The following is a 9502-nucleotide window of genomic DNA, read 5'->3' as shown; positions in this document are numbered from 1 at the left end:
GCCCACTCTTTGAGAGGGGCAGTGAATGTGCCTGCCCCTTGCTCACTCTTTGAGAGGAGCAGTGAATGGGACTTCCTCTTGCCCTCTCTTGCAGAGGGGCAGTGATTGTGCCTGCCCCTTGCCCACTCTTTGAGAGGGGCAATGAATGTGCCTGCCTCTTGCCCTCTCTTGCAGAGGGGCAGTGAATGCACCTGCCCCTTGCGCTCCTACAGAAGGGCAGTGTGTGAGCGTGTGTCCTGCCCTGCGGAGAGGAGGTGAACGCCCCGGCGCTTAGCCCCCTGCCTCAGAGAGGCGCTAAATAACTGCCCCACCTCCGGCCTATAGAGGGGCAGAGGGGCAGTGAGTGTTCCTGCCCTTTGCAATCGCCTGCAGAATGGCAGGGAAAGCACCTGTCCCTTCCCCCTTCCGCAGAGGGGCAGGAACCCGGACAGTGACTGAGCCCATCCCTCGCCCTCACCTGCAGATGGGCAGTGAATGTAACTGCCCCCTCCCCGCCGGTGCCTGCCCCTTCCTGGCTCCTGCATGCACCTGGCTGTACCCTCACCCGACCCCGCTGCTGCCTGTCGGGGAAGCCCTGCCTCCTGCGTCCACAGGCACTCGCCGTGTGCACGCAGCTCGCTTCCACCTCTGTTCCTGCAGCGGCAGATCCGTGCCCAGCTCCTCGGGCCTGTCCCCCGCTCCCCTCCCTGCCGCAGCCAGCGCTGTAAACAAAGGCGACCCGGAGAGGGAGGCGGCGCAGGAGCCGAAGGGTGATACGCGGGTGATGAGCCGAGTGTGCACGGAGCACGTGACGCACGGGTGCTAAACAACCGAAGGGTGATGAGGCTTTGGGTGCACGGAGCACGCACAGGAGCTACAGCAACACCCGGAGAGTGATGCGCGGGTGATGAAGCTTTAGGTGCACGGAGCGCGCACGGGAGCTACCGCAGGAGCCGGAGGGTGATGCACGGGTGATGAAGCTTTAGGTGCACGGAGCACGCACGGGAGCTACCGCAGGAGCCGGAGGGAGATGCGCGGGTGATGAGGCTTTAGGTGCACGGAGCACGCACGGGAGCACGCACGGGAGCTACCGCAAGAGGTGGAGGGTGATACATTCGTGATGAGGCTTTGGGTGCAAGGAGCACGCACAGGAGGTGCCGCAATTAGTGGATGTGCATGAAGACGGAACAGCTGTTGACAGGGGAGCAGCCACAACTGGGGTCATAGGCTCGGGGCTGCTGGCACAGGGGTGCAGCAACCGCAGGAGGCGCGGATACTGGCACGGGAGCAGGCGCCGACCCCAGGCCCCCCAGCCCAGGTAAGCTGCAGTTCCTCTGCGTTTGGTGGAAGGGGGGTGGGGTGGGGGGTAGCTGGTCCCGTGTAAGCTCTGCAGCGGCAGCCGCTCTGCGCTCAGGTGCATCTGCTCAGTGCGCCTGGACGGGGTGGGGGCACGGGGCGAGGCACTGGGTGTGATATGCGGCGCCTCTCCCGTCTGCGCCCGAGCGGCCGCCGCCGAATGGCACATGAGTGCGGCATGCCTGCGCTCTGCTCACAACTGTTTTGTCAGAGGAGGCAAGCGGGTTAGCTTTAAGCTGCAGGCAGGCTGCTCAGCAGGGAGTAGCAGGAATGGGTTGGGTGGGGGATGCGGGGCTAGGGGGGGGGGTGGCTTGGCGGGGCGGGGCGGGTGGGGGGTAACTGACCAGGGCCCTGGGATACCTGAGGAAACAGCAAGAACGCCCGAGAAGCACCCAGGGACTGAGCTAGAGAGAGAAACCCGGAACCGCTAGCAGGGGGGTGCCCGATCAGGCAGGCGACGGATCAGAATATACAAGGGGGATACCCAAGCAGGCACCAGGGAAACCCGAGCAGGCAGCAGGGAAACTCAGCAGGGGAGCCAAGAATACAGGGCTTGCGTCCACACGGGGGAAGAGCCTGAGCAGGCAGAGGGAATACCCAAGCAGATAGAAGACTTGCCTGTAGGAGTAGGGGGCATATCCGTGCCAGGGCTTATGCCCAAACAGGACAGAGCCTGAGCAGGCAGAGGGAGTACCCAAGCAGATAGAAGACTTGCCTGTAGGAGCAGGGGCTATATCCGCGCAGGCAGGCATATAGCTCTGCCTGGGCGTTTATGGGGGCGTACACTTGAATAGCCGCTAGGATACCTGAGCAAAGACAACCAAGCGGGCATAGGCGACACTGCAGCAATCAGTAGGGGACCTAGACAAGCAGGTGAAGTAGCCCAGCAGGCTGGAGGGGTACCAGAGGCTGCAGCACGCATACCTGAGCAGGCCTACTCCAGAAGGAGTGATGGCACATCAAGTAGCAGGCATAAGCCTGAGGCCTGCAAGGAAACCCAAGCAGTCCGAAGGAATACTGGGAGTGTATAGCAGGCACGCTGGCTGATACGTGAGCAGGCAGGGGCTATATCCAAGCAGGCAGCACACATCCTTGAGCATGCCCAGGGCATGTGCGAGGCGGGCGGGGGGGCGGGTTCTAACCTGATGATATCAGTGTGACACCTGAACAGGCAGGAGGAGCTGGTAAAGGAGGCCCAGACAGGCACCCGAAATCCACGAGCAAGCAGATGTGAGCAGGCAGCAGGCATATCCAGATAGGCAGGAGAGATACCTGAGCAGGCATGGCAGACATCCCAGCAGGCGGCATGGATATCATAGCAAGCAGACGTGGGAGCTGATAACCAGGCAGGCAAGGTGGATTACAATGAAGGTATGCATCCTAGGTGCTATTCATGCATAGCACCCAGCGTTGCAAGTATGCATAGCAATTATACATACTTGCTATGCATACTAGGATGCATAGCAAATATGCATACTTGCTATGCATGATGCCAGAGAAAACAGTGGGTGTGAGACCAGGAGCTGTTGTGTAAGCTCCAGGAGGTCCATTAGGGTCGCCATAAGCTCCCCCATCCACAACATATGCGTAGGCCAGGGGTCTGCAACTTGTGGCTTGCTGGAAGTGTTGGCCTACGACTCCCATAAACCATCACTGTTGTCTATCCTTGAAAGGGCGCACGGAAGTTGTGGTCCAAGGCTTCTGAAGAGCCACCTGGTTCACCAAGGCTGAGTTCTCCAGGAATGCTCACTTTACATCATGGGACATAGATATATAACAATGCATTGACACAATATGCCGCACATTACACTTTAGCAAAACTACAGACAATCAAAAGGCAGGCAAATAGCTGAGATTAACACAACATCAAATATGTCCTTAGACTACAAATAAAGGTATGGATTGCTCCTGCCAATCTCTCACACAACAGCTGTGAAGAGCCCCCCTAAACAGGCTACATAGTCTAAGGTCTCTAGGAAATGGGGAAACTAAGAACCCTGAAGGCAGCCCAGGTTTTGCCATGGAGTATTCAGAAGTGATCGAAGTGAGCGGGAACGGTACGGAACAGTGTCCCACTACATTCATTTTTTTCTGTTGACCTTTCCTCTACTTTTTAGGACCATATTCACCATTCTATGCAGAGGATTTGTCAATTCATGTCCCTGTGCTAGTGTAAAGTTGTAACAAGAGCCTTGGTTACTAACATAGACTAGTGACATGCCCGGCTGCAAAGTATTGTCACATGTCACACGATGCTTCCCCCTACCCTCCCCCCTGCCGATACCACAGTTTCACTACTTCTACAACTGGCTTTCAGGATCCAGAGCCTAAGGGGTTATCATCTAGAGTGCATGGAAAAGGCATGTTTCGCGTATGCATTCTCAGGGCCTTCATGATACTGCTCAGCCGAGGGTCCAAGGAAAAGGTGACAAATACGAAGACAGGCCACATGCCCTCCACAGGGCTGCGGGGGTCTCCGCATGGCACTCAGGGTTCTCAATCCATGTGACATGCATTATGAGAAGAGGAGTGATGCACACATTTGTCTTTTAGGCACTACGTACCACTAGATCACAACCGGTTAGACCACCTGTTAGACGGCACCCAGACAACAGGCCTTTTCTGGCCATACTGTCAGCATCACATGTGGGTATAGCACCCTTTAAACAACATCCATGGCGAGAGATGCTCTCAGGCACTGCTAAGAGTCCCACGCTCACCGGTCCTGAGAAGGATTCCGATGGAAAGTCTCAAAACCAGAAGACGTCTTGCCAAGAGCAAGTAAGAAACGTTTGGTGGTCAGGAGGGCTCTAATAGAAAAGACAGTATCAGCCAGTTAGATGGACTTCAATTGGAGTTTCAGCAAGTCAGGGTTTTGTCTCTTAAATTACTTGCCCTGGTCTAGACTAATATCCCTGCCTTTGTGGACAAGGATTGGCCAACTGCTAGTTCAAGAGTGGGCTACTTGTAATGGGAAGGAAAGTTTCTGGCAGGCAGCCAATCACACAGTCCAATGGCCAGGAATAATGACATCATTCCAAGGTATTTCAAGGTAAGACAATTGTTGTGGGGTACAGACGTCACAGGACTCAAAGATTTATATTTAACTCGATTTATTTCGAGAGCCCCCAGTTGGGTGTGCTCCCAGTGAGGCACAAACTTCTACTGGCTCTGATAGTGTTCTCAAACCCATGTCATTTGAGAACAGAGTCAGAGTCTACATCATAACATCTCCCCTCCATGGTTGAACAGGGAAAGGAAACGTGGAAGGAACAAGGGAAACAAACAGAGATGAACATATTATCATAAAAGGAAATAATTCGCGATAAACAGAGTCCTTCTTGAGACTTCAACAGCAACCTTTTGACAAAGATTGAATAATGTACAATTTCCAACAACTCTCCTGTTTCTCGGTAGAGTGCATTTGACAAGTAAGTTAGTGAGAGGTACATTAGTAATAAACATAGTCGGATCCCCACCCCTCTCAATTGCAGTATATGTGGAGTAGTCCTTGATTGCGAATCCTCTCTTGACTTTCTCCAACACTTGTCAACTCACTCGGTCTGCTCAGATCTCCGGAAAACTCAACATCATCACATGACCACCTTTTTCCATACACCCGAAACACTGACTTCTTTGAAGCTCTCATCAGATCTGTGGCTCTCTGAATCTGGACAAACCTTTCAAAGTCTTCCTGGGTTCTCTTACACGCACCCAATCTCCTTCCTGAAACTCACTTTTACTCACATGTTTGGTATGTTCACAATAGTCTTTGTACTTCCTCTCTTTCTCCTCACCCTCCTTCTAATATCCTCAATGTCTATTCTCCTACAGTTCTTTGATGGTAAGCGTGGTTGCCTCAACCTGTTAAACGCTACTTTCCCTCTCATCATGATAAACGGTTCTTCTTCCATTGCAGAATGAGGAGTAATTCTATATGCATTTAATGCTTCCTTGAGTGTATCTCTCCATGGTAACAAGTTGGCCACGGACATTTGTACTATACGCTTCACAAACCCATTCATACGCTCCACTAATCCATTGGCCATGGGATGGTAAAGTTAGGTAACTCAGTGTTCAATGGTTCTATCTTTTAAAAGACGCTTGCATCTCCCTTGACATGAATTGAGCCCCATTGTCAGATATTATTTCTTGTGGATCTCCTTCACTACTGAATACGTTTTCTGAAAATCTCACAATCTTTCCTGTCCTAATCGTGCCCTCCATTACTCCCCATTCAACCCACTTTGAGGTATAATCCAACAACACGACTATATATACCTTTTGGGCATTCAATGTCTTGAAAGGGCCTGTTATGTCTATAGGCAGTTTTTTTCACACCATGTTTGGAACATAGACAGGTTGTAATGGTGTAACAATCAATTTCTTGCTCTTGTCACTTACTGTACACGCACGGCAATTCTTTATCAACTCTTCAATTTGGTTCCACATCCCTTTCCACCAAACCCACACTCCACACTCTTTTTTTCATAAGATTCCTTCCAAGATGACCTTCATGTTCCAAATCCATGATTTTTCCCTTAATGTAAGAGGTGAGATTATACAACTCCGCCTGAACACGCACACAACATCCTCTGCTATCTCGTTCTTAATTTGTGCATATTCTTTCAGGGTATGGTCAACTTTTTACCATCCTTCCTGTAGCGCTTGGCGCAGTAAACCTTGCTCCATATCCTCTGCAGATGCTTGGGCCCATTCTTCTTTCATTATTCCTGGTTCTATATGTGCATTCATGCATTCCATATCCTTCTGGTCAACGCAATCTTCATTCTGTTCTCTATTGTTCCAAGGCAGTCTAGCGAAACAATCTGCATCAATATTAGCTTTACCAGGCGTGTACACGACCTTCACATTAAATTGCATTATGTCAAGAATCCACCTGCAAATCCTACGGGGCACTAAATGTAGATTCTTAGAATTTAAGACATGTATCAATGGCTTGTGGTCAGTTTTGAGGATTATTGGGAGGCCCCATATTAGACCTCTAATATATTCAAGAATCCATCTCATTCTAAGGGCTTCCTTTTCTATGGTTGAGTAAATAAGTTCTGCTGCCTTCAGAACACGCAAAGCAAATGCAATTGGTACTGTGCCATTTTCCTGGACTTGTTCCAACACTCCACCAAACCAATATTGTTGGCATCAACTGTAATTATGTTGCAGGCTGTACTGTTGAACATACTTAGTGTTGGTGCATGGTTTATGCTCTTCTTGATGTTTTCCAGTTCTTCCCGACACACTTCAGACCACACTAACCTCACTGACTTTTTCATGGGATCTTTCATGTGCTGTGTTTTGTCTGTAAAATGTGGCACAAACTTTGAATAGTACTCTGCTAGCCCCAGAAAGCTGCGCAATTGATCTTTATTTGAAGGAGCATTCATGTTCGATATTGTTTTCACGAGATATCTCTTTGGACTGATCCATTCAGAATTAATAATAGTTTCAGAAGTTGTTGGCTAGTTAGGTCTGGTCTAACGTGGCGACATGTTATACTCTCTAGTATCTGTATCCTTTTAGCCAATCCGTTTAGTGCAGTAGGTCGCATATCGCTGGGTTGTGGTTTAGCCAAAAGAGACCACAAAAACAGGTAAAGTTGAAAAATAACCCAGAAAAGAGACTGCGCCCCAGTTTGCAAAGTGATTGATTTATTGCATATAAAGAGGTGCCCTTCCTGATGACATGTGTTTCGGCCTTTCTTTAGTCCTTTTTCAAATCAGGGCTGCTTAATCGAAACAACAAAAGCATAGGATATTACAAAACATATTATAGAAAAGAAATCAAGAAGCACGCACAATTAATATCACCATTCTGCAGTAACTACATGTGAATGAACAGTAGTGTGAGAAAATAATGAATAGAAGTATATAAATAAAACAAAATAATAAAGCCAGATAAAAAGGGGAGGGGCGTTGGGGAGGATGCAAGGGAGGGGAACAAGAGAAAATCAAAGCTAATGTTTAGTTTGTTGGTTTTGTGCATGTTGAGTATCCATGTGAATGTTCCAGGAAATGATTAAGTGGTGCCATGTTACCTTGTTATCTTGTATGCCGCTTAATACGTTATAAAGAGTCTCCGCTCATCATTATCCTTGTTAGATCCCTTGAAAAAGTGAATAGGTTGATTGACACTCTATGTCTCAAAGGCATTCTGTATAAATATGGTGATTCGAATATTATTCATTCCCTGACTTTTCATATTGGTTAAAAGTATTTGGTTAGAGGTAACAGCCTTTTATCTGTGATTAGGTATATCACAAAACTTCTCATCCTAGTTCACATAACGTACTCAGGATTAGCCCTGTGCTTATGAAATACAACCACTTGTATCTATGGCTGTGCGTGCATATTCGCGCATCGTTCCATCATCAATGTTAAGTTCAAGGTATCCGCCTTGTTATTCCTATCAATATACACACCAGTTACATAACACAGGATTGGCCCTGTTCTTAAAAAGTGCATGCACTCATAATTATGGCTGTGCGCGCATGTGCACAGCGTTCTGCCAATACTTCACTTTGCAGAATGCTAATTCAAAGGCAATCCGCACATCACAGACGGTCTCTTACCTTCCTGACTGTGTTGAAGCGTAAAATTGTGTGGTTCCTTGACTCGAGGGGGTGCCAAATGGCGTCCTCTCCCTGGTTATTGTGTGCAAAGGTCGTCATGGCAAAGAACTTGCAAGAGTCCGTACTCAATGTTTACTCCACTGTTGTCAGTGTATTAGTATGGTGGCCATACTTTTGGAAATACCCCAATTGTGACAAATGCGGCCATTTTGGTTGTCTAGTATTGTCTTACTGTGGATAAGTACGGCATGTGATCAGGGATTCATAATATTGATACATAAAAAACTATTCCTTGGAGTTACTGAGATTCCAAGAATTTCAGACTATTCAAATAATTTAAATTCTTATTTAGAACCAAATGTATTAAATCATTTTATAATTTAAGAAATGTGGAAAACCAGGTTTGGATTGTAAGCGCCTTACATTTGAGTAGTTGGAATATCTATGAGACCAAAATTAAGTAATCTATGTTAATCAATCATGAGCCTATCCCATAATTATGCGTTGCAATTACTGGGGGAAAACCGAAATTGCAAATCTATCTTGTTATCTGTTAGCTTCCCCAACCAATTAGTAATGCTGGGTCGTACATGTTTGCAAATATTCAGATATATGCATAGAGAAACACGTTAAACATTCAAGGTATTGCTATTAGAGAAAATACACTATTTCATTTTCTGTGTTCAGACCGAGGACTGTTGTGTTCAGTTTGCAAATTATTTTTGCCTCGGCTTGCCGTAATTTCTTTTCTTTATTACCCTCTCTTTTGCCCAGTGTGATTCTCTTCAGGCCAATAAATCTTAAATTGGCTTTATTGTCCATTTGGTGTTTTTCTTGCCAATGGCATACAAGAGGTAATCTTGGGTCTTGGCTCCCAATCTTGGCTAGATGTTCCCGTACACGGGTCCTTAATTCTCTGATTGTGCTGCCTATGTACAAAAAGTTAAAAACACATATGATACCATATATAACGTACTTAGTCTTACAGTTGATGGGTTGTGTCATTTTGAGGACCTTATTATTCGTACTCATGAATGTACCCGTTTTAGTGTGTGCATACTTGCACATCGTGCAATCCCCACATTTTCTGAAACCATTAGTTGGTGATTTCAACCAATTTGATGCTTGCTCTGTGGCTGTATCTGGTAGATTAGATGGACTCAATTTGTTTTTCAATGTTTCTGCTCATTTGAAGATGATCCTCGGTTTGTCGTCTACATGGTTTGCAATGTTCTCATCCAGTTTGAGGAGATACCAATGTTTGGATAGAATTCTGTTCAGAGTTCTATGGTTACTGCTGAATTTAGTAATGAACCCAACTGTTGTCTGTTCAGTCACTTTAATCTTTTGTGTTAGGGTTTGTACCTGCGTAATAGCTAGACTCTTATCCAAAGCCTTTTCCACGCATTTCTCTGAGTAGCCTCTAGCCAATTTGTTCACACCAAAGGGCAACATGAAACATGCCTCTTTTAATCCTATACAGAAACAAGATGACCTTAGAGCACTGTTTTTCAAATTGGAGAGATTCTCGAAAAAAGAAATAGACACATACTGGGAAATAGTATCCCTGGAGAACTA

The 9502-nt window shown here is 47.3% G+C and overlaps 1 long non-coding RNA gene across 1 annotated transcript in view; it reads left to right on the top strand.

Moving 5' to 3' along the window:
* Positions 1 to 559: 559 nt before the first annotated feature.
* LOC138581977 (uncharacterized) overlaps positions 560 to 9502 on the top strand; it is a 1316379-nt gene continuing 1307436 nt past the window's right edge. The window contains exon 1 of the long non-coding RNA XR_011304915.1: positions 560 to 1297. This is a non-coding gene — a long non-coding RNA (uncharacterized lncRNA). The remainder of the gene's footprint in view (positions 1298 to 9502) is intronic.

Source organism: Ambystoma mexicanum, chromosome 3q, assembly GCF_040938575.1.
Source record: "Ambystoma mexicanum isolate Mex_15411 chromosome 3q, UKY_AmexF1_1, whole genome shotgun sequence".
In the NCBI taxonomy this organism is placed as follows: Eukaryota; Metazoa; Chordata; class Amphibia; order Caudata; family Ambystomatidae; genus Ambystoma; species Ambystoma mexicanum.
Note: the sequence above shows the minus strand (reverse complement) of the source record. Positions and strands in the feature narration are given on the sequence as shown.